The sequence below is a fragment of the Typopeltis vanoorti genome, chromosome 7 (genome assembly GCF_054136105.1).
Source record: "Typopeltis vanoorti isolate ZY-2024b chromosome 7, IOZ_Tvanoo_1.0, whole genome shotgun sequence".
NCBI classification, from domain to species: domain Eukaryota; kingdom Metazoa; phylum Arthropoda; class Arachnida; order Uropygi; family Thelyphonidae; genus Typopeltis; species Typopeltis vanoorti.
The window spans coordinates 134,381,561-134,407,185 of record NC_143555.1 but is presented as its reverse complement, the minus strand read 5'-3'; the positions used below and the strand labels follow the sequence as shown (position 1 = coordinate 134,407,185).

At 33.6% G+C, this 25,625-nt stretch overlaps 1 protein-coding gene across 2 annotated transcripts in view; it reads left to right on the top strand.

The window, feature by feature from the left end:
* stet (rhomboid serine protease stem cell tumor) overlaps window positions 1-25,625 on the top strand; it is a 349,608-nt gene that overhangs the window by 123,520 nt on the left and 200,463 nt on the right. The window contains exon 2 of one of the 2 annotated variants that reach the window (XM_090396144.1): window positions 1,713-1,811. The exons of the other annotated variant lie outside the window; for it this stretch is intronic. The gene's annotated coding sequence lies outside the window, so the exon portion shown is untranslated. The remainder of the gene's footprint in view (window positions 1-1,712; window positions 1,812-25,625) is intronic. 2 annotated transcript variants of the gene reach the window in all.

Genomic DNA, 25,625 nt, shown 5'->3' with positions numbered 1-25,625 from the left:
TTAGTTCATATCTGCAAAACAGGACCATGCAAGTCAAGAATAACGGCACTACCTCATCTCAGCGACCCATCTTCGCTGGAGTGCCACAGGGATCACTACTGGCTCCATTGCTATATACATGTCTGATATCCCGCACAACCCAATGACATCCATCATGGCCCTGTATGCAGATGACACAGCATTATTAGTCAGATCTCTTCGACCACATTTCGTTACTAGAAAACTTCAAGAAAACCTTCTAAAATTAGAAAGATGGTTCTCCAAATGAAGACTGCAAGTAAATCCCCTAAAAAGTTCAGCTATTCTTTTCACAAAAAGATCGATATCTCCTGTAGGAGTCATCTTATTATTCAACACCAAAATTCCCTGGCTGACGGAAACAAATTACTTAGGTGTCGTCCTTGACAAAAAATTACCTTTTAACCAACACATCAAGGCTATATGTACAAAGGCATCTAAAGCCATCGCTCGGATCTACCCCCTAATAAACAGAAGCAGCAAGCTAAACATCAGAATCAAACTGCTTTTATACCAGCTGACGATTCGTCTTATAGTTAGTTATGCTTTTATTGCCTGGAGTCACACCTCCACTATAAATATTATCAAATTGCAACGGGTTCAGAACAAATGCTTGAGAATGATCCTAAACGCCCCATGGTTCGTCAGAAATCATCAATTTCACTGAGATACAAATATTCCTTATGTCTTCTCCTTCCTGCAGACTTTATCTGCAAAGTTCTTCCTAAAGATGTCCACTCATCCCAATGATCTAGTTCAGCAAGCTGTAGCCTATGAGCCTACGGATACATTCAAACACAAAAGACCAAAAGCCATTTTAACTTCCTTCAGTGATGTATAATCTCCATCCCATTCTGGGCAAGCAAACTGCTCATAATATTTTCCCTCACTGTGACCGTGACAGACAACGGGGAATATTAAAAGCTTTTCGCTTCACCCCTTAAGTCATAAATGTCAAATGAGAACAATGTGGAAATTATTATTTTCACGCTGACATCGTTGCCTTAAGTATTTTTTATTCTTTTTTTTTTATTTTTATATCAATGAGATATTAAGTAATAATAAATCAACAACAAAAAAAACATGTTAGGTCATGGGTAAAAGAAATAAAACGATATTTTACATATCAATGAGATATTGAGTAATAATAAATCAACAATAACAAAAAAAACATGTTAGGTCATGGGTAAAAGAAATAAAACGATATTTTACATATCAGTGAGATATTAAATAATAATAAATCAACAACAACAACAAAAAAAAAAAACACGTTAGGTCATGGGTAAAAGAAATAAAACCATATTTTACAGTAATTCTTACTGTTCTTTATAGTTTCCTTGAAAAAAAAAAAAAGAAGGAAACTGTACACAATAGATAAATTAATGTATTTGATCCTTAATTGGGATGTTAAGAGGTTTGCAAAGCGCCATCTATCGTCATTCAAATTTCTCACAATGCTATTGGTTGTTTTTTTAATAAATATGATCACGTTCAGTTGAATACAGAATATCCTCCTTGCTGCTGAATAAGCTGCATACCATATTTAGTGTGTAGTTATTCCCCCCCCCCCTATATATATATATATATATATATATTATTATTATTATTATTATTATTTGTTGTTGTTGTTCTTGTTGTTTTAAAAGGAATTGGTTGTTCGGACATTATTAAGTTTGTTTTTATTTATTTTTTAGGTAAGCAATTTATTTGCATACGAAAAGAGTACGCACGAAACCGGTCAATATATGTCTGATGGGTTACCGGATTCAAGAAGATGCGTGAATTTCATAATAGTAAGCCCTGTCTTCTTTATATATATATATATATATATATATATATATATATATATATATATATATATATATATATATATATATATATATATATATATATATATATATATATATATGCTCTAAAACAATTCAAAAAGCTGAGTTTACGTACGTGTTTGGATTTTATTAGCATAACATTTAACAAAAGTAGAAACGAAAAGGATTCTCACTAAACGTTATTTATAAAAATAAAAATAAAAAAAGAAGCAAACTAGTAGCCCAATCCTCAGAGAATGAAACGCCTTTAGGTGAACGCGATAGCAGCTGCTCTAGCCCGAATGATTCACGTCACATGTCACGTAAAGTTGGAGAACTCTGTACATTTCCGAAAAGAATGCCAACCTAATTTTTTATGGCATTGCTAACAAATTGAGTTTTAGAAGACGTCTTTTGGTCTTTGTGCTTATATAGAACTCGATCTTCGTATACGTTTTACAGTTCAAAAGATGCAAAGTTCCATTTTTACAGCATTTAATAAAATACCTACAGTTACTTTTCGTTATACAATTTGTTTAAACAATAAAAGGACAACATTTTTGTATGGCAACAGTAGAAAAACTACTATAGTAAAAACGAAGTTATTAAAACTAGCTGAATGTTTGAACCAAGTTAATCCACTTTTCACATCAAAAGTCAGCAAGAGGAATATAAAAAAAGTGAACTTATTTTTTACATTTCTGATTTTTATTAAACGCACGTAGCATCATTAAACAACACCAATAAAAGAAGAAAGCATAAGACAAAATATTTTTTAATTATAATTTTTGACTAAGTTTTTATTGTTAGGCTTAAAAACCAGCATTTTAACTTCATTTGATTCAATCGTGGTTATATGCAGCCAAGATATTTCTTGTGATCAGAAGGGAAGAAAAATTCCTCGGATTAAGTCACGTAATACAGCATTTTAATTAATACAGACTAAAGACTGCATCCTGCAAGTAACTTCAGTATGCCCAAATTGTAACAGAAATACATATACAATACTAACATACTGTATATGTATATTTCTAACGTACTGTATATGTATAGGTTAACCAGACAACCTCTCGTATATAAGCCCAACATAAAAAAATAAAATAAAATAAAATAAAAAAAAATTAAATTCGGAAATGTAGAAGCAGAAAAAAAGTGTAGTTGAAACAGTTGATCAGCGCATTGTTTTCGGGATCGCCATAGAGAAAGAGAGAGATATTAGCGACACTTGTTAAGCTAATGAAGCGATCTAGGTAATAATAATTTCCGATATCATATTCTTGATTCCTGTTTTTAAATGACAATAAAAATGTTTAAAATATTTGTTTAAAATACTCACGAACGTTCACCAATCTCCTGTAATTGTTTATATTTTCTAGACCTTTGGCATGCTAAAATATCGCCCATTTCTTTCTTAATGAAGTAATATACCGATGTTATATGATGCTGCCGAAAACGAAAACATACTTTGACTACTCCGCCACTTGGTATCAGTGGCGGCCAGTACATAAGCATTGCGACACTGCAGCGTCCCCAAGGAAAAAAATTATTTCTATGAGATACGAAACTTTTATTATTGATGTGTGTTCGTGGTGAGGGTGAAATATTTTTGATAAAAATCTTATTTTATTCTGTTAAAATAACATATAATTATTTATTTATTATAGATACAAGGCTGAATTATGACGAGTGTCACTGTTGAAAATATGAAAAGAATTATATTTTTTCAATTATCGTTACACGAAACAAATACACTGCGATCTAACGCAGCGTCAGAATTATCGCGTTCGGCCAAATGCAGCCAGACTCGCTAATATTCGTTTGCGCCTGTGATTGCACGTTACAAGTCATTCCGACACTGCTCATTTGGGCAGTGTATCGTATGCTTGCGCGCGTAATTTCTGTGAGATACGAAACTTTTATTATTGTTGTTTGTTCGTGGTGCGGGTAAAATATTTTTAATAAAGCAATTTTTAATGTGTAAATTTATTTATTAATAAATTGGTTACTGATTAAGAAAAATATCATTTTTTTAATTTTTTTTTTATTTTGTATATGCAGCACCCCCACTTAAAATTTTCACCGGGCGCTACTGCTTGGTATACTCACCCAGAACATATCGTTGTCATGGAATGATAGCTTCGTATCCATCTCAGACGAACAAACACACACAAATAATTTGTTATATTAGAGAGAAATTATAGGTAAATAGAAAAATCTATGGGATTCTTCCAAACTGAATTTTTTTGCATTATAGAGAGGAAAGTCATGTTATTCTCTCTACATTTGAAAAACGACTTGTAATCCCATTTAGAAAATAAATAAATAAACTGAGTCTTGATAAACTGAGCATTCGCGATTGTTTAATTTTTTGAAAAAAAAAAAGGTAGGAGAAAAAATACACCTGATTTTAATAAAATGCCAGCAGTTTGTATTTGCATATTTTGCCAAAAGAAAGCAAAATAAACATTCTTTAAATTATCATGATAACACTAGACAATGCTGTAACAGTAAAATTTTTGTCCATTTATAACACATTCCAAGATCAATTTTTTTTTTTTTTTTTTGACATTTTTACTGATGGTCGTTGTACCAATTTCTGCGATTTCTATTTTTTAACCTCTTTAATGCATTACATTACCATTAAAAGTTCCACTTTTTTTGTGAATTTGAAAAAAAAAAAGTAAGAGAAAAAGACCTCTGATAAGTTCTCATTTAATCGGATTTCAACGGATATCTTTGAACTGAAGAGAATTTAATAAATATTAAACGGTTATTAAGAGATCTGTGTAAATTCCAATATCTTCGCTTTTTTATATGAGCATCCCTTTAGACGAGGCAAAAAGTATGCGTGATCGATACGATTATCAGAAATGAATTCATATGCAGCTGTCGTCTAATTTCAGTGGTGTAAGAAGCAAATGTACCTTTGTTAGAAATTTTATCATGATAATAGAACAGCATACGAAACCTCTTGGCTTTTTTCTTCTTCACTTTTCTTCATTATTTATAAAAATGAAAATTTTAGTGAATTACTAGAATATTAATATTGTATATGTACCTCTGATTTCACAGTAAATAATAATTTATTGTTCCTACAGTTACAACTGATTTGCGAATATTAATATATTTAAAATGTAATAATTTGCATTTAATAAAATTTACGAAAATAAACAAAAACCAACAAACTGTATTTGTTTATTACAAAGTTGATAAACAAATACAGTTTGTCGGTTTTCGTCTGCCTGACAGAGTGCAGCACGAACTTAACATGTAAATTAAAAGCTACAGCGAACGAATATGTTTACTTATTATCGATGATTTGTGCTCTAATATAAGTAATATAAATATACAATGAGATTAAATTTACATATTAATTTATGATTTGCAATTACTAGCGAAGCGGGAAAAATAATTTAATGACAATCTTATTAGCCACTACTTTATTTCCATGCAGAAATATATAAGAGAGAGTTTATAGTTCAGATAAATTTCTGTCATATGAATGTAAATATATTTTTCGTATATAAATTTTAGAATTACGTGTTACTTCAGCGAAATTCCTTTATTCAGTTTTTTTATGAAATCAGTAAATTATTATTATTTTTTTAAATATTTTTGCAGCAGTTAAAAACTAATCAGTAAAGTAAAAGGGAAGTAGAAAAACCAATGGTTCCTCCCTGGCTACAGACACGTAATAATCCAATATCTAACAAGAGAGCAGTTTTTTTTTTTTTAATTTAAAGTTCGCTTGGTCCATAAAAATCACGCGGACGTTTTTAAAATAATGAGTTCAGTAAACTTTATTATAGTCTATTTCTCGCAGCAGTTTTGTGATTTTTTTTTTTTTTTTTTTTTAATAACTGCATTGTAGGAAACACTTGTGTTTGTCGTATATTATCAAACAAGCCCTGCAACTAATTACGCATTTTCTGGTTGAATCGCCGGCAGAGTTCTTTTTTTTTAAATTTTTTTTTTTTATGTTTGATGTTTGTATACTTCTTAACTAGTTTAGCATTTTCTATTAGAACTTTCTTTCCGTTTGAAATTATTGCAAGATATTTGTTTTTGCCCTTTTCATGTCACAAGGGTGTAGGGGTGGGCGTAATCTGTATTCGAGGATATTTTCGATGAAACATTTCTGCATAGCTCATAACCTATTTGAATTTGAAATCTCTGAACTCATCTTCATTCATTTGAAAAGCCCTGATAAAGAACTTTTATCAGGGCTTTTCACCTGAAGGTGAAATAGTCAGGCTCATACGAAGGGAAAAGAAGGTTTTTTTTACCGTAAATTCGGGTTTTTCATCCCGTAAAATAGGATTTAAAGTAAAAACAATATGTTAATTTTAATACTATATTAGTTATTGAAAAAATTGAACTTAGTTGGTATTGTTTGGTTGTGAATAAAGATTCTTGTCATTTGCGATTCAACCTGAATCGCAAATGCCTCCTGAGGTGATTTTGAAGGAATCATTCGTTCGTAAGACGAAAGAAACAGCGCAGCACTTCAACATCCAGAGATTTTGGTATCCATTCCACTAAGCAGATTGATGAGAAGAATATACCAGCTGTCTGTCTATTCTCCATTAATTCTTGATAGCACTGATACCGAAGATTCAGAAACTTTTTATTTTAGATTAGAGGTTTATAGTAACAGTCCACCATTTGTTTCTGACTATTCCGATCATTGCTTGGAGAGAAACATGGAACAGGTCAGAAAGGAGATGAAATCCGTGGTAGAATAAGGTGAAATGATTAGAGACTTTAGATAGGGTTAGTTGATGAAAAAAAGATTGGAGAATGAGGAGAAGAGAGAATCTGGAAGTGATGAGTGGTCGAGGGTAGGAAAGATTAACCGATGTGAACAGTCTAGTGAATAAGACAGATAAGCTCTTGAAAAGAGACACATAAAGGATTGTACAACCAGGACACTATTCGGCTAAGAGTCACTCGCTTGAGTTCTAGTATAGACCTTAGAATCTGCATAAGCTTCGAAGATCTCACACACACTCTTGTTGTTGTTGGAGTTACAAGAACTAATGCTATGAGGCTAAATGCTTTTTGCTGCATTCTTCTAGTCAGTTTATTTGTTTTGCTGATTGAAAAAAGAAAATTTCTGCATGAAAAACCTGCTATCTTCTAGGTGACCGGTTCCCACATAATTTTCCCAATGTAAAATTGCGTACGTTTAATATAGCTGAGATTTATAATGGGTTCTGTTTGTGTATTAGACACAAAATTCAGTTTAAAATTAGGTTAAAATTATTTGGCTTTACAATCATTCATGCGCAATTATTCTTCTGATCCATGATTTACAGGGAATGATTTGTATAGATAAATGAAAATATTAAGTTCATTTGTATTAAAATGTATGAAATTTAATTTTGTTTAAATGAATGAAAAACACAGTTTTTACTTGCACATTATGAATTTTTTCTAAATCGCTAGACTCTCTGAGGAGTTTTGATCGCTTCGGTTCTAAACCTCTCATTCATGCTTGAGATGCTTCATATCGACAGCTTAATAACATTATACACAAGTGTCCAAAATCTAAGGACGAACACTATTTCTGAAATTGCAACCGCAAATTCAAACGAATCAGCTTGTGTCAATTTGCATAACTGACGATTTCCAGCAGAAAGTGGATACATTCAAATTTTCGAATAGCGCGCAAAGGAATCACGTGGTAGCACTCAACAGGATAAAAGACAAAATGCTGAGTGAAGCGAATTACATTTGAAGAAAGCTCTTTTAGTGAAGGAATAAAGTTATAAACTTGGATGTCTTGTAATGTATCAAAGACATCATCTAGATCAAGAGTCGGCAAACGTTTTAGACCCCTTCATGGAATCCCTGATCCCTCATCGATCCCAAACATGTTAAATAAATGAATAAATGTTATGAATAATAAATTTCTCAATTTAAAAATAATAATTCCTTCACCCTTTTGCTTTCTTTCTACTTCTTGATAAGAAATATTTAAAGAAAATACTTAAAGAAATGTGTAAAGAACAAAATAAAATTATTTGCATTTTATTGATTTACTTGGAATGGTTAATGAGAAAGATGTGTTTGATGAATAGTCGAATGTTTACTGAGTGTTACTCAAAATCATTCTAGGTTTTTCAATTAAGGGGATATCAAATCCCACATTGTTTTAAAACCGAATAAGAAACTCAAAGAGTGGAATCAGAGAGTTTCATGCCGAATATAGTAAACTATAAACGGCGACACTAGCATGAGCTAATGCAAGTAGTCCTAGTACGTAATACAATCTCAGGCAACTCGTTGCAAACGTGGGGAAATGTTTATATCGCCGAAATGAAGCCTATTGGCTCTTTATATTTAAGTAATCATTTTAGGTGTTTATTAACCTCTAGACTTATTGACCCCTTGGATAGCCACATCGATCCCGGGTGGTGGAAATCGACCACTTTGCCGACCCCTGATCCAGATGATTTCATGCGGAGAATTATTGGAAAGCTTGAAGAAGGTCGCAGAATTACTGATATGCCAGAGAGTCTGGAATCGCACATAACACTGTATTCAGGCTCTGGGCAGCGTTTCAAACCGATGGAATTTGTTCCAGATGTTTACTAAGAGGTCGCCCTCGCTCAACCACAGAGCATGAAGACATACAGTATGTTTGGTTATCCAACATCTGTCGTCACACAATCGACACACCACAGCAGGTTAGATTGCAAGTCGGCTCCATTCAAGCACAGGTACGTGGATATCCCAACAAACTGGCAACACGTTTGCGACAAGTAGGCCATACGCCCGAAGGCCTGTAGTCTGCGTTTTAGGAAAAAGAAAACCCAGGACGTCCTCTTAAAAGATTCAACGATGACTTCTAAGCCCGGAACAGGCCACACTAGGCCTAAATCTTTGATATGCATGATGATCGTAGAGCAAGTTTTCAGTGGTGTTGTATCCATAAAAATTGGACAAGACACCGATGGGCTAATGTAATCTTCACATACACCAGCGTATCACTTTGTTGTATATTAAGTTAGTGATCGCATTTTTTAAAAAATTACATCTCTGGCAAGAAATGCAGTTTTTGCCATGTTTTATGTCTTTTACTCTCCTTATTCAAATTAGTCAAAAGTAAATTTTAATATACTGAAAGTGTATTGACACAAATAAAACAAATGCATACAATTCACTTATTTCTCGACTTTAATTATTAAATAAACATTTCGATTTATTTTGTCTCTTTTCGAATATGATTAAATGCGACTCTTAAATTATATTCATATTTTCTGTTAAATATCTTGCAATGAATTCGACAATCAGCAGTGGATCCAGACTTAGTTTCGGAACGTTATATTTCAAACAGTCATGTCTACGACGTCAGAAGGGAGAGTAGTAAGGCATATTATTCCGCTTGAAAAAAAAAAAAAATCAAGAATATCACCCACAAATAAAAATAAATACTGTCCTCTATTTATCGCATTCATAAGTAATGTATCCGTTTAAATAACGTATTTGAATGCCAATTTATATAGTTTTATTTTCATTTTAATAAAATTAAAATATCATTTTCATGATATTTTCCTGTTTCCCATACATTCTCATTGTCCTCAGTTGTTACCTGGTTATACAAAATATTTTTTAATGTCAATAGTAATTAATAATCATAATTTTAGTGATTCATGATTTTCCTCTTGCGTGGCAGATAGATCGATTAGAGCACCAACAAATAGAATAATAGAGTGGAACATGGGACTGACTATCTTATTCCATTAAATAATCGAACTGAAAGTCAGTGTGGTATCACCTAGATAGAAATTTACCTAACGCCGATGAACAAATTGCTTCGTTACGATATATGCCACTCATATGTATTTATTCCCAGAAATGAGAGCTGCAATGTTATGTAGTGGTGACACGTAAGTAGGTGAATCTTACTTTTGACTTACTCGATACCATTATCAAACCAATACTTCATAATTAAATTTAATTCAGTTTTAATTACTTTTCACATGAAGATTTCCGACCTATGTCTTTTTTTTTTGAATCGCACACAAAAGACCAATCTCTCATTTAGTACCATAGATAGGTAGAATACGTAAAGAGATAGTTCCAATACACCTGTTCTAGAAGATATGAATTCAGCTTCACAAGTATCCATACGACTACAGGGATAAGACTAATATGTTTATTAGTAATTTGTAATTACTAAAAAACAAATAAAAGTTAATTATTAACAATTTAGACTAATGTGTTGATTAGTCTAAATTGTTAATAATTCACTAATTTCCAATTCAATAATTCAATAATTTCCAATTGATAATTTTGGAAATTATTGCATTTTGGAAAAATTTTGGAAAAAAAATACATTCTATTATTAAATAAAATTTGCAATAACTTTGACGATTAATGATCCACTACGTTCATCATCATCATCAAATTCCTGTCATGTACCCTCAAGGGGTGTACAGGATATGATACTTCTACATGAAAAATTTACATCATTACTAACTTCCTATCTACAATTTCCTCCAAATCAGTCTGTTACTTGTCAAGACTCCAATATTATCATTATCAGATCTTATATTTCTATCGTCTAAGGCAGTGCTTCCCAAACTTCTGGATGTCAAGGCCTCTTTAGCAAAAATTAAAATATTTCACGGCCCCCCCCTCGAAAAAAATTAACAGAGGGATATATTATTATAATATTTATTGTATTTATATTCAATACAAAACATACACAGCGAATATTGCAAAAATCAAATACATATATAACATTTTTTGCCTCTTACCGTTTAGTTCTGAAGACGATGCAGGCTGTTCTGGTAAAATATGAAATACTTTTTTTTTTGAGTCTGTTTCTGCTTCTTCTGATTGTTCGCGGGAATTTTTTTAATTTTTTATCAGCCACTTATCCATCTCAGGGTTAAATTTTTTAACGTAGAATAGATCAAATAATAGCACCACTTACCGATACTGGCACACCACAGACTGATAACATGAAATTAGTGAATATTACCTGAATAAGGGAATCCCAGGAATATTTTTCTTTTTTGTGACTTTTCTCCCTTTAAGGTAATTAAGCCTAACGCGAAACAGACAGCAAAGGCAGGTTATTAAAACGTGCATATGATTGGTGCGGTATTAACAAAAGATCCCGCAACCGAAAGATAAAAGCATAGCTGACAATTGAATATATTTTCAATTGATTCAATTGACATTGAATATTCAATATATATTCAATTGACATTGAATATATATATATATATATATATATATATATATATATATATATATATATATATATATATATATATATATATATATATATATATATATATATATATATTACTTAGTTTTAACACTTTTACGAATTTTAACACGTTCGGTTGAATTTTATTGCTGCCTTGGGAAATCGAACTCACACACATCTAATTAATAACAATAGTTTTTAGTCAGATACTGTGTTTGCCCATGCAACATATGGTTTTGTTTCAGTCTATACAGCATAGTTTCTGGATGAGGGACATGTGATTCATTAATTAGTGTGTTTTTATCCCAGTTGTCTCTAAGTGCACTACTTGTTGAGAAATATATTACACAGATTCCTCATACCTTATTCATTGGCATAATAAAAGTACTTGTTTTTATTGCTTCTGCAGTATAGTGGCTGTTAGGGAGGGCGTGTTGTTTACCACTGCAAGTGAGTTACTATCTCCCCACATGAACTTGTTTAAGCTTTTTTCATGTGTGAAGTATATGCGAAACTTTTATTGGTAACAGAAAACTAGCTCAGATGACAGTGATAATATAAAACGAGTTTTGATATGCATATAAAGTCAATATCAACAGTCCCTGAGTACGAACGCGTGATGAAAGGGACAGGAAGATTTGGAGCTTTCCTGGAGAGCATTCGAAGTAAATACGATTAACCGCTGCTTTGAAATGAAATATATGAATAAGCAATATTTACTAATATTCATTAAGCGCCGATATATGCAGGAAGCAAAGTTTGTGAACCAACACCAATGTGTGAATTTTTCCATTAAAATATAAAAAATACAAAAAAGAAATAATAAATAATAAAATTTAAATACATTTCTTTTAAAGTAAAAAAAAATCTACTTAGTCTTAAAACATTTTAAATGTGCTTTCATTATTTCACGCCCCCCCTCAACAAAACCTACGGTCCCCAAGGGGGCCGCGGCCCACAGTCTGGGAAGTGCTCGTCTAAGGCACATTGTACCATATCAATCCGCCTCTATCTTGGTCTTCCTCTGGGTCGTTTTCCTGCCAACCTGGCAGAGAACTCTCGGCGTCCAGGAATGAGATTAGCTCTACTAATGCATTCCTGGACGCCGACAATGTCAAGTTCTTTCCTAATATCCTCGTTTTTAATATGATATTGCCTTTGAGGCCATCTGTTCACGCCTATAATCTTTCTCAGGACTCTCATATCTGCGGTCTCTAGTCTTTGGTCAAGTGTTTTACTTCTGACCCAGCTCTCAGATCCATAAGTTAAAACTGGTTTGAACACTGTCTTGTATACAGCTAATTTAGTGTTCCGACTAATTTCTCTCTTATTCCATATGAATTTATTCAATTGACTTCCTACCATACCAGCTTTGTTGATTCTGTTGTTTATTTCCATATTTAATTTACCATCTTCAGTAAAAATCGTGCCTAAGTAGCTGAAATGTTTTACTTGTTCCACAGGTTTTCCATTCACAACACAGTTGACATTTTCAATGATTCTACCTATTTTCATTGTCTTTGTCTTTTTATTGCTGACATTCATACCATATATATTACAACAGTTATTCAATTTAGTCAGAGAATCTTTCAGACTTGTAGCGGATTTATTTAGAAGTATAACATCGTCCGCATAAAGCTAAGAGCTGATATTAACATTTCCAATTTTGATATCATGTTTAATACCACTTTTCTTCATAATGTGATCCATATAGATAATGAATAACAGAGGGGATAATGTACATCCTTGTCTCACACCAGATTTAACATTAAACCATCTTCCTGTACTTCCTTCAATTCTAACTGCTGACTTACAACTCAAATAAACACTAAGTATTGCTTGATATAATGCCCCATTGACACCATATAACTGTAGCGTATTGAATAGCTTCTCTCTTGGCACCTTGTCATATGCCTTTTCCAAATCGACAACGTTCATTGTTCTAAAATTAAAGGTTGGTTCTTGTAGAACGCATTTCATTTTGTAGCATCACTATTAGCTAATGTAATACAAAAAAAAAAAAAAAAAAAAATTCCATCTTTCCGTTTATTCTGTTTATTTAGTTCCACTTCTCTGAATTTGGCTAAGTGCCATACAACTTCTGCAAAACTAAATTAGCTTTTTTAAAGAACTTTTTTGTTGTTTTTTGTTAGCCCTTGTTACTATGCGGTTTTGAATTTAGTCTGCGCCTAATATGAGTGTAATTAAATCTTCTGCCCAAAGTGCAATAAACATGCGCAGAACAACAAATAAAATAAAATAACGAATAATGAAAATTAAACAACCGGAAATACAAGATTGACGCTTATTATCACATTTTCTGACAAAAAAAAAAATCTTCCACAGTGAATTATTGTGTAATTTTATTCTTATTAAATATTTTCTCGAAGAGTTAGAATTTTCTATCGAATAGAATAGTAAGCCTAGATTTACCTAATATTTTTGTTACCATTAATTTTGTTACCATTAATTTTGTTACCATTAGATTGTTTCTTTACAAGTAGCAATTTCGAAATGTCTTTTTTATGTCTTTCGTATATTTTTATTGCGATTTATATTCCCTTTTTTGTAATTAATTTCCGACTATTTCTTGTTCGTTACTATTCTTTATAATATAAACTCTCTTCTCTCCTAGTTTTTTTTACAAAGATGAAACTGTTCATTGAAGTTTTTTTCTTCAGTGAAATAAGCCGACAGCTATAATCTTATAAGCAACCAATAGGGTCAGGACTTAAGGTATATAAATCGTATCTGAAAAACTTCCAAGCTTTTATTGGTGAACTCCTTCGATTAATTCAATAAGAGTAGCCAGCGTTCTTGAATTTATCGTCGTCTGCTTTACTTCTTTGTCGTCTTTCAGCTACATTTATTTGATTTGTAAATTGTGCCTTTTGTTTGGCACACAGCTTTCTTCTTTCTTTACTAAATGAGAAAAAGTATAGATCTGTGAAATTTCTTTGGCTAAACAAGTTAACTGAGATTGGCAGAATAAATAAAGTGATTCTATGATTAAAGAAAAGAAAACTAAATTTTTTTGTTTCGTGAACTACCAGATAGTGGTCAAGAATCTTTTGTGGCATTTTTTCCCCAGATATATTAGCCAAAGAAATCTAGAATAAATAACAAAGAGAATATGCAAATTTGAATTGCAAAGAAAAAAAAATCAGTTTTTTTTTTTTTTTTCGTATAAAGAAATTTCGTAAATATCTATCCCTATAAATTTTTACTGTGTTTGACCAGAGGAAAAATTTCCTAATCGGTAAATTTTTTTATTTCAACTTTTTTTTTTTATGTTTTTAAGTGACATTTCACAACAGTTAAGAAAAGTGGTGAAAACGCTACTCAGTTGCATAATTTGTCCACAATAAAAAAAAAGTTCATTTATTTGAATCTTTAGTAATTAGTCAATTTTCTGCTTAAATAGTAATTAAAGAAAAAAAAATAAGAGAAAAACTTTCTTTGAAAGGCTATGTTTAGGCTATATTTGAAAGGTTTGATTATGATTTAAGCAAAATCAGCATTCCTCTACGTAATTGTATGAAATTTTGTTTTCACGTGAGGAAAAGTACCGGCATGCATCCCCAAAGACTTCGGATGCCTTCGGGATCCATACCCAGTACCATCGACAGGGCGTAGCATAGAGGCAGCCTGCTTCACGGCGCGGCTTAATGAGGATGCCATCTGTTAACTTCCTTAATCTTTCTCAGAACTCTCATATCTGTGACCTCCAGATATGAGAGTTCTTTGATCAAGTGTTTTACTTCTAACCCAGCTCTTAGATTCATAAGTTAAAATTGGTTTGAACATTGTCTTATATAACGTATTGTTTTCATTAATTTCTCTTTTATTCTTTATTAATTTATTAATTTGACTCCCTACCAAACCGATAAGTTTTGGTAATTCGGTTGTTTATCCATATTAAATGCAGTTGATGTTTTAAATGTTTCTGCTTATTTGTGACGATAATGGTGATGATTTATATAACGTTTCAACAAATAGATGTTGTTATTTGGATTTACAGCCGAAAACTAAGGCAATAAGTATAATTTGACTGTTAATTGCATGTACTGTATTTTGTCAAGTTTGCCCGTTATACAGGTGGGAAAAAAAGTTTCAGAGAGAGAGAGAGAGAGAGAGAGAGAGAGAGAGAGAGAAATTGCTGGTAGTTCCGTATTTAAGCGGCTAATTCACCTTCATTTGAAAAGTCTGAAATAATTTAAAAAGGTTTGTTTAAAAGGGTGTGTGCTTTGTATTATGCAATACCAAGGCAATTGATGTGAAGTCATTAGCCTCTATATACAAGTAACCGAGTCGTAAAATTCTTTGCGTTCTGGACGAGTTCGAATCCAAATCTTTCCATCGAAAGGCTTCTTCAATACTGACAGAACTACGGTTGCTCAACAAGTTGATTAGCACTATTATTGTGCTGTAATAAAATAAAACATAAACAAGTATTTTTATTCTCCCAATGGTAATAGGCCCATTCTTTTATTGCTAGATTTAGAAGTCAGTAGACAGCCAGTTTCTGCTTTTCCTCATTCCCCGAGTCGAATGCATTTCTGTGGAGTTCTATACAAGGCGATTCTCTTAATCCGTTGTCATTGGGACAATCGTCCTTGGTAATGCAAAACACTAAGGCTTGAAGCCTCTATATACAAGTAGCCCAGTCGTGAAGATACTTCACGCGCAAGCATTGTTTGCATCCACTTGGATAAAGAATTAAAACAAGAATACAATTTCTTCACATCTTTAATTTATAATAATAACCAATGAAGAAAACTTTCAAAATCTATCTCTATTCCAGGGTATTTCAATAGTAAGGGGTGACACCTTTTGAATATTTGTATATTTGAAATATATGACTTTTGCATTACTTCAATCTGGATATCTACTCTGCTTACAACCCATCCCTAAAAACTTTATTACACTCTGACCTAAATGCCATCTTATGCTTCAGAGAACTCACCATTATTGCTGGGAATCTGAACTCCAAGCATGGAATTGCAGATCCACCAACAAGAAGGGTTGCATCCTTTCCAACTTCATAGGATCACACAATGCTGTTGTGGCAGGCCCCGCCGAACCAACTCATCTTAGTACGTTTGGAACTGCGGACATCCTGGATATAGCTATCCTGCGGGACATTAATCTTCAATACAGCCTAAGATCATTAAATGAGTTGTCGTCTGATCACAACCCAATACTACTTCAGATGGGAAGACAAGAATACTTGTCTCCTCTCCCTCACTCCTATATATCGTGGGAAAGATTGTTGGAAGTGCTCAGGGATAGTATTGGCCCTGTTCCTCACATAAGTACAAAATAAGACTTAGAATCTGCAGTTACAAGACTCTCCCCAATTAATTAACTTCGCCATAACGGTAGCCACCTTCTACAAATCTGTCCACAAACCTGGTCGTTTGCCTGAAGACATAATGAACTTGATCAGGGAAAAAAACAGAGCCAGGAAAAGATTTCGTAACACTCGTGCGCCACAAGATAAAACAAATCTAAACAGACTTACTGGAGCTGTGAGAGATGCACTCAAGGCTCACAGAGACCATCTATGGGAAGAAAAGTTAGCCTCTATCTCACCTACTTATCACTCTGTCTAGGAATTACTAAGAAATATCAAAAACAAAGGCAAATCTCTTCCCACAATACTCTCTGACCAGGGCCTTGTACACACTGATGCGAATAAGGCGGAGGCTATGGCAAGAAATTTGGAAGAGCAGTGCAAACCTGCATATGGAAATCTAGACTTCAATCACATATATATAATTCACAGACAGGTGAGACACTCACTCAAACTTCCTGATACCAGTACTGACCACACTGTACCCACATCACCTGGTGAAATATATAATATTATTAAAAACTTAAAGAACAAAAAAGCTCCTGGACCAGACGGCATTTCAAACAGGGTGATCAAGCTGTTGCCTCGAAAAGCTGTAGTGCATCTGACCGTTATAATAAATGCAATCTTAAATTTTCACTATTTTCCTTCCACCTGGAAACTGGCTGATGTAATCCCTATACATAAGCCAGGCAAGGATCCACACCTACCGCAAAATTATCGTGCAATCAGTCTTATCTCCAACCTGGGTAAAGTTGCGGAGAAGGCCATCCTCTTATGACTCCAAACATCAGTAAATGACCTAAACATCCTCCCCAAAGAGCAGTTAGGTTTTTGGCAACACCATAGTACTACCCAGCAAATCCACGGAATTGTGGAATACATCACCACCATCTATAACTGGCACCAGTGCACAGGAGCTGTTTTTCTAGACCTATCCAAAGCACTTGACAAAATCTGGCATTTCGAACTCCTACACAAACTTATTTCAGCCGGTATCTCACTAAAAATGGTTCATCTAATCCGTTCATATCTTCAGAATAGATCAATACAAGTCAAAATCAATGGTTCTATCTCATTCCAGCGACATATCTTTGCTGGAGTGCCGCAGGGATCCCTGTTAGCTCCATTGCTGTTTTCTAAATACATGTCGGACATTCCGCACAATCCGACGTCTTCCATCTTGGCCCTTTATGCGGACGATACGGCAATATTAACCAGATCTGTCTCTCCAACCCCTTTTTCATTACCAGAAAGCTTCAAGAAAAATTTTAAAGCTGGAGGATGGGTTCTCCAAACGGAGATCGGAAGTCAACCCCCAAAATAGTTCAGCCATTCTTTTCTGGAAAAGGCCAATATCTCCTGCAGGAGATGTATTACTCTTCAATACTAAAATTCCCTGGCAGACAGAGACAAAATACCTGGGTGTAATTCTCGACAAAAAACTGACTTTCAACCAACACATCAAGTCTACGTGCGCAAAGGTATCTAAAGCCATTCCTCAGATCTATCAGCTAATTAATAGAAATAGCAAGCTAAGTAACAGAATCAAATTACAGCTATACCAGATGACGATTCGTCCTATAATCACCTATGCCTCTCCAGCCTGGCGCCACATCTCTAATACTAACATTATCAAAATACGAGTACAGAATAAGTGCTTGAGAATGATTCTGAACGCCCCATGGTATGTTAGAAACAATCAACTTCATAGAGATACAAATATTCCCTATATTTTCTCTTTTCTACAATCTTTAGCATCTAAGTTCTTCCTAAAGACGTCTATACACCCCAACGATTTAGTTCAGCAACGGACACATTCAAACATAGACGACCAAAAGCTATTTTAACCTCCTATAGCGATACATAATCTTCATGCCCAATCAGGGAGAGCAAACTGCTCATAAATTTTACTCTCACTGTAACCGCAACAGATAGCGGGGAATATGAAAAGCATCTTGCTTCACCCCTAAATACATAATTTTCAATTGTCAATCTGGATATCTCTTTAGGGTCTCCCACTGATGAAACCGATCTGGGTAGTTACCTTTCCTATAACATGTATTACACGTTTAAAAGGGTATGTGCTTTGTATTATACAATACCGAAGATTGATGTGAAGTCATTAGCCTCTACGTACAAGTAACCCAATCGTAAAACAAAACAAACAAACAAAAAAAAAAAACAGCAAAAATCATTTGCTTACAATTGGATAATGGATTAAATCAAGAATATAATCTTTTGATATGCTAATAGTTGGCCGACTAGATCCTCATAATCTTAACTCTTTAGACAAATGCACCCCCACTGCACCCTCAAAAAAAAAAAAAAAAAAAAAAAAAAAAAAAAAAAAAAAAAAGAGCTATTTCAACTGAAAGTGAGTTTTCTGGTGTCATACGGAGATAACAAGGATTTTCCTCCCGAAAACTCTGATTTTTCATATCGCATACAACAAGCAAATAGGCCAGAGAACAAACGCTCTTAACAGACGAAAATACTATTGGTGGGCAATATATGATTAAGAGTGTGCAGATAATAGATTAAGCAGCGAATAGATGGTGGATTTGGTTTAGAATGCTCTCATGCAATGATTCCTTGGACTCCATGGAGGTATCACATAATATTATTATTATTATTATTATTATTATTCCTGATACCTCCAAGGAGTCCGAAGACTCATCGTGGGAGGACATCTTCAACTGTCTCTACACCTTACCTCTACTACGAATCAACGCCATCTATCGCCCACCTCCAACACCACCACAACTAGTAATTTTTGTCTGTAAATTGCGTGTGTTCTGAAGGGCCGATTTGTATGTAATAAAAGCGTCTTTTATTCCCCAAACGCAATGACCAGAGTTCCTTTAGCCGATCTAACTTTTTTAAAGACTAGTGGGCAACTAGTCTCCATCTTTCAGGCTTTTACTGATAATGAGTTCGAACTATTCAGAAATCATAACTTTTCAGCAGGGAGAGTATGATGGACAACTACCTCCATCTCAAGGACCTAAATCCTAAAAGGTCTGTAATAATGATAGTTCTGTGGTCTATATTCTTGAGATACTGGGTGAAAAACCAAAATTTCCGGGTTTTTACTGGTAAAACTGGTTTACTAGTTTAAACTGGTAAAACTGTTCTTGCCTATGTCAGAGATGGACTAACTCTAGAACAGGTTGAAGAAAGGCCTATAAAATGTTTCTCTAGTTGGCGATAAGAATCGAACTTAGGATGGTTTCCCCTCGGGGTGCCTTGCTCTATGAAGGCAAACGTCATTTCCACATGGCCACACAAGCACTTCGTAACAGTAATAATATTTTGTAGTATTTTATTTAATCTCTCTCTATATATCTTTACACACACACACACATGTATATATTAGGAAGAATTTTCGATCCTCAGGTTTTTAAACTCGAATTGTTTTCTTTCCCTTATCACAGTTGTGTAATATCTCTGAGATGTAAAGCAGTCTGGTATCTATGAAAGAAATTTCAATTGTCTGCCTCCCTACAGAGCAAATTGAGATCTGCGTCAGTAGGTTTGTGGAGTCGCATAGCAGGTTCATGTTCATTCAATCTTATTTAGAGAGAGAGTTCTTTGGATTTGTTCTACATATGCCTACTCGTAGTAGCACGGAATCCAATATACCACGGAATACACGTGATTTTTGAAGTGGCACAAGAATATCCTTTACTGGTAATAACTTAGGTGTGATCATATTTCTTGGTGTGAAGACGCACACTCTATATTGAATTTCCAGAAACTAACGGCAGTTTCCATGTTACATCTGTTATATAAGAAAGAATGGCTGTATAGAATTTTTTTTTTCTTCCTGATCGGAGCACTGATAAAGATCAAGTTACTGCAAAAAAAGATTTGGGAAAGTAAAAAGTTTTTTAAATGTTCTTATTTTTAATGTACACTTAGACACAGGTAGAAGATAATATTCTTTCGGAATAGAGTATATGTTAGTATTCTTCATTTACAATAGCCGTACAGAAATCGCATATCCTTCAGTCTCTAGATGGCAATAACAAAGAAGCTTGTTTTATTATTATTATTATTATTATTATTATTATTATTATTATTATTATTATTATTATTATTATTATTATTATTATTATTATTATTATTATTATTATCTGAGACCTCCAGGAAGTCAAGGACTCATTGAGGGAAGCTATAATCACCCGAACCAGCTATCATACCTTCCCTTAAATTCATTTACACTAGATGCCTTACTACTCCTAAGGGCAAATTATTCCACTCACTCACTGCTCTCTGGGAGAAAAACCTAGCACTTACCCCTTTCTTGACTGTACAAACTTAACTTCCATGGATGCCCCGTGTTCTCTCCCCCGCTTTCCATATAACGAAAAATTTCATCAGTTGAAACTATAACACCATTCAAAGGTTTATAGACCTCTGTCATATCACCACTCTTTCTCCTGTTAACCAGAATCTCTAATCCACATACTCGCAATCTGTCCTCATAATCTAAATCCCATAATCCAGATATAATCTTTGTAACTCTTCTTTGCTCCCTTTCCACAGCTTCTTTATCCCCTTGGAATCCAGGAGACGAAATCTGCGCACAATAATCCAGGTGTGATCTTAACAAAGCCTTATAAAGAGGTAAAAATAATCCAGGTGTGATCTTAACAAAGCCTTATAAAGAGGTAAAATCACTTCCTTATCCTTACATGTCAAGGTTCGCTTCAACATGGCAATTATCCTCTGCGTTGTATTTGCAACTTTTGCTATGTGACCTTTGAACTTTAAATTTTTATCCACCAATAGACCAAGATCCCTCGCCTCTTCAGTTTCTTGTAGCATAACCCCGCTAATATAATATGCCTCTGGAACTCGAATCACGCCAAAGTGCATAAACTTTACACTTACTAAGATTAAACTGATAGCCATTTTCGTTTGTCCATTTTATTAAGATAATCGCAAATGATGAAACACATATTGAAGTTGGTGTTTAATGATGAAGCGATTTCTTATCTATCCAGTATGGTGAATAAGCACAACACTACATTTCAGCTGTAAAGGACTCCAAAACAGAAGTTTTGGAGTCCTTTACAGGTTAGAGCAAGACTTTTTCAAAGTGCATGCGTTCCTTGCAGTGCTCAAGCAGAAGATGTATAGACCAATCTTCTTTTCCAAAGTCATCATTACTATTCATCACCATATTATATTTCATCACTTCATTATATCATTGCTTATCTAATTTACTGGGTTTGTTAGAGAACTAGTTGTGGGCAGATCTTCTACAGGAGACATCCCATAGTGCAGTGTTTCTCAAAGTGTGGTACGCGAACCCCCGGGGGTCCGCGAAAGGTCTTCAGGGGGTCCGTGGAAATTTTCGGCTATGCATTATTAGCGCATGGAATAAAATTTAAGTTTGAGATCGTAAAACGTTCCTATTGTATCACTGAATAAGGTACAGAGACATCTGCAGGCTGTGTAATATATTTCTCAACAAACAGTGCAATTAAAGACAACTGGGATAAAAAGTATTAACTAATGAATCGCATGACCCCACCCACATAAAATGCTGTATAGTAGAGAATCAAAACCATATGGTGCACCGGCAACATATGGTTTTGTTTGAGTGAACGTCTTAAAACTAAGAAATATATAGTGAATGTGTTTCAGATATTATATAAGGAATTCGGTTGAAGAGAATTAGCATTTCAACTGAACTGTCGGCTTGCCTTTGTCAATTAGTAGCGCGATCTTCTGATCTTCTGTTAATACCGCACCAAACATATGAACGTCTTCATAGCTGCTTTATTTCTACTGGCCTACCATTGCAGTCTGTTTCGAGTTCTACTTTCACTAGCCATTTGTTGAAGGAATGTTCGTTAAATACGGTAATTTTTTTTAGCTTTCAAATTCTTAAGTATGGATCACTGGTTAAAGACTGGATTTTTAAAATGCGCAAAAGAGAGGAACATAGTACATACAAGTAGCTGTCAGCAAAGAAAATGGTGATATTGTATCTGGATCAAGTGAAATTGATAAGTGTCGTGTATCGTCTGACATCTCTAAAGAACCAAATAGGAAAAAGATGTGAAAACTTCGTAAGTATACGATATAAATTACTTGAAATGTGGATTTTCATGGACGGGAAATGAAGAGGAACCTATTCCATTATGTGTAATTTGCGGTGAAACAACTTTAAAAAATGAAAGCATGAAACCATGTAATTTAAATCGCCATTTTGAATCGAAACATGATGAATGCAAGGACAAACCTGTCGATTTTGTTTCAAAATAAACTAAAAAATTTAAAAGAATCTCAAATAGTGATATCGATCGTGTCAGGAGGTGAAAACATGAAGGCTTTAGAAGCTTCATATCGTGTGTCGCTATGAATAGCAAAAAGTGGTTCAGCGGAAACAATTGGTGAAACTTTGGTCAAGCCTGCAGCAAAAATAATAGCTGAAATTATGATCGGAGATAATGCAAAAAGATCTTTTGATCGGATTTGCCTTTCAAATAGTACCGTTCATCGAAGAATCACTGAAATGCTTGAAAATATAAAACAAACATTGTTATCAGATATACGTAAGAGTCGTTATTATGCGTTGCAGGTAGATGAATCCACCGACATTACAAATTTTGCAATGTCTTCTAGTGTTCGTTAGGTACGAAAAAAATCAAAAAAATTCATGACGACCTTTTATATTGCCAACCCTTGCCAGAACATACTACAGGAAAAGAAATATTCAACCGTATAAATACCTTTATGCATCAAAACAAGCTTGATTGGAAAAGTTATGTTGGAATAAGCACGGACGGAGCGAAATCCATGGTCGGATCTAAAAAAGGGCTTGTTTCAAGGATTCAAGCTGTTGCGCCAAATGCAAAGTCGACACACTGCTGCATACACAGGGATCCTTTGGCTACACATATGATATCTACAGACCTAAGAAAAGTTCTTGATGAAGCTGTAAAAATCATAAATTATATTAAACGCCGTCCTCTTAACTCCAGACTTTTCTCTCAACTTTGCAAAGAAATGGGAAGCAACTATACACAACTTCTTTTCGATACCGATGTTCGTTGGCTTTCTCGTGGAAAAGTCCTTACTTGTTTATTTGAACTTCGGAATGAACTACAAGTTTTTCTTGATGAAAAGTTTGAATTGAAAAAGCATTTACATAATTGGAAATGGCTCAGTCAATTAGCATACCTGGCAGATATATTTACTGTATTAAATAGTCTTAATTTATCTTTACAAGGCAAGGAAATTTCTATATTTCCTGTCCAAGATAAAGTGAACGCCACGTTGGCAAAAATGAAGGTAATGAAGAATTTGACGCGTTTCCACCGCTTCATGAATTACTCGCAAGTTCAAATGAACAAATTGATGATGATGTGAAAATTACTATTATGCAGCATTTAAAAAGCTTACAAATGAATCTAGAAAAGTATTTCCCTGAATTGGACATTAATATTGAGTGGATAAGATACCCTTTCAATGAAAACAAATTTATGCCAATGGGTCTATCGTCAATAGAAGAAGAACAACTTTTAGAACTAGCTTCTGATGGTTTCCTAAAAAATAAATACAGCGAGAATACGTTATCATCATTTTGGCTACAAATACAGAATGAATTTCCTGAATTAACAGATAAAGCTCTAAGGTTCATTTTTCTATTTCCAAGTTCATATCTGTGCGAAGTTGGATTTTCGACCCTTATTGATATTAAGACGAAGAAGAGGAATCGTATTATATATGTCGAACCGCATCTGAGATTGAAATTAACAACTATAGAGCCAAATTTTGCTGAAATTTTATATCACCATAAGCAATTTCACTCCTCTCATTGATGATAAATTATTTCAAGTAAGTAAAACTTTATAGTATCTTTATAAAGTTTGTTCTGTTAAAAATAAATCATATTTTTTGTTTGCATGAACATATAAATTCAAATAAAATAGATATTTAATTTTTTAAATGAATTTATTTTAAATATATTTTATTTTAAATTAATTTATTAATTTTTAATGATTAATTTGTTTATTTTTTAATTAATTATGTTATTTTTTAATTAACTAATTAGGGGTACTTGGTAATAATGAAAATTTAAGAACGGGTCCGCGGATATCTGAAATTTGAGAAACACTGCCATAGTGGGTTGAGTTTCAACAACATAGAACGCTCTTCGGGATCACTGGGACATGGGAGAGTTTTTTGTTGAGCTGCTTCCAAGAACATTGAATCGAAAGAGTGGGACTAATTCATAGAATTCCCTAGAGTCTCCCACCTAATCCCATTGGAACTCTTCTTGTAGGACTTGTCAAGGAATATGTTTATATTCAGCCATTACCAGGAACTTAATTGCTGAAATAAATTATTCTTGAAGCCGTTGCGTTTAGGGAATGTGGATATCTAATAAATGGAACACTTGTCCAATTTTTCTAACTGTATTCATTACACGATAGTGTTTAAAAAAAATTGCAAAGGACTTTTTAATATATCGCTTCATTCATGCCATATTCAACTGTGCTTTTGTAAAATAGCGCAGTTCTTTTGCTTTACTGCATAATTTATATACCTGCGTTTTTATTTATTTTTATTTTATTGAACATTGGATTACATAATCAGGAATATCATTAATATTATTTGATTTCCCTGTTTAGAAAAAAAATTTTTTTTTTCCCTGCCGATATGCGTATTGTAAGTGCTGGTTCTAGCATCTAATTTACTATCATGTTCACAAGATGGCAATAGTGTTGCTTTATAATATAAATTTTTCCGTCGTATGGTATTTGTTTATATCTGTGCGCTATCTGTGTCTGTAGCATTTTTTTGTAAATAAAAATTTCCAATAGGTGCATATTACTTTCAAACAGTTTCTTCCATTGCATACGTTCCCAAGGTAATGATTATTTTGCTATTCAAGGAATGTCATTATATTCTAACATTACCGTCAACGAAGTCAAGTGTAACATCTGGCAGCCGTGTAACTTATCTAGGTAGTAATCACCTTAAGTCCTAGCACAATAAATGACAGCTTTCTATTCTACCGCATTAATATCTTCGCTTGAAAAACAAAGCACATAAAATACGAAATACACGGAAATAGTTCTCAGTTGTTACTACACACGCAAAAAATATCTCTCGGAACGTAAACTTCGAAATTGGAAAATCAGCATCGTAAATTGTGATCTTTTGCTCTTTCTTGATTTTGTTTAAGGCT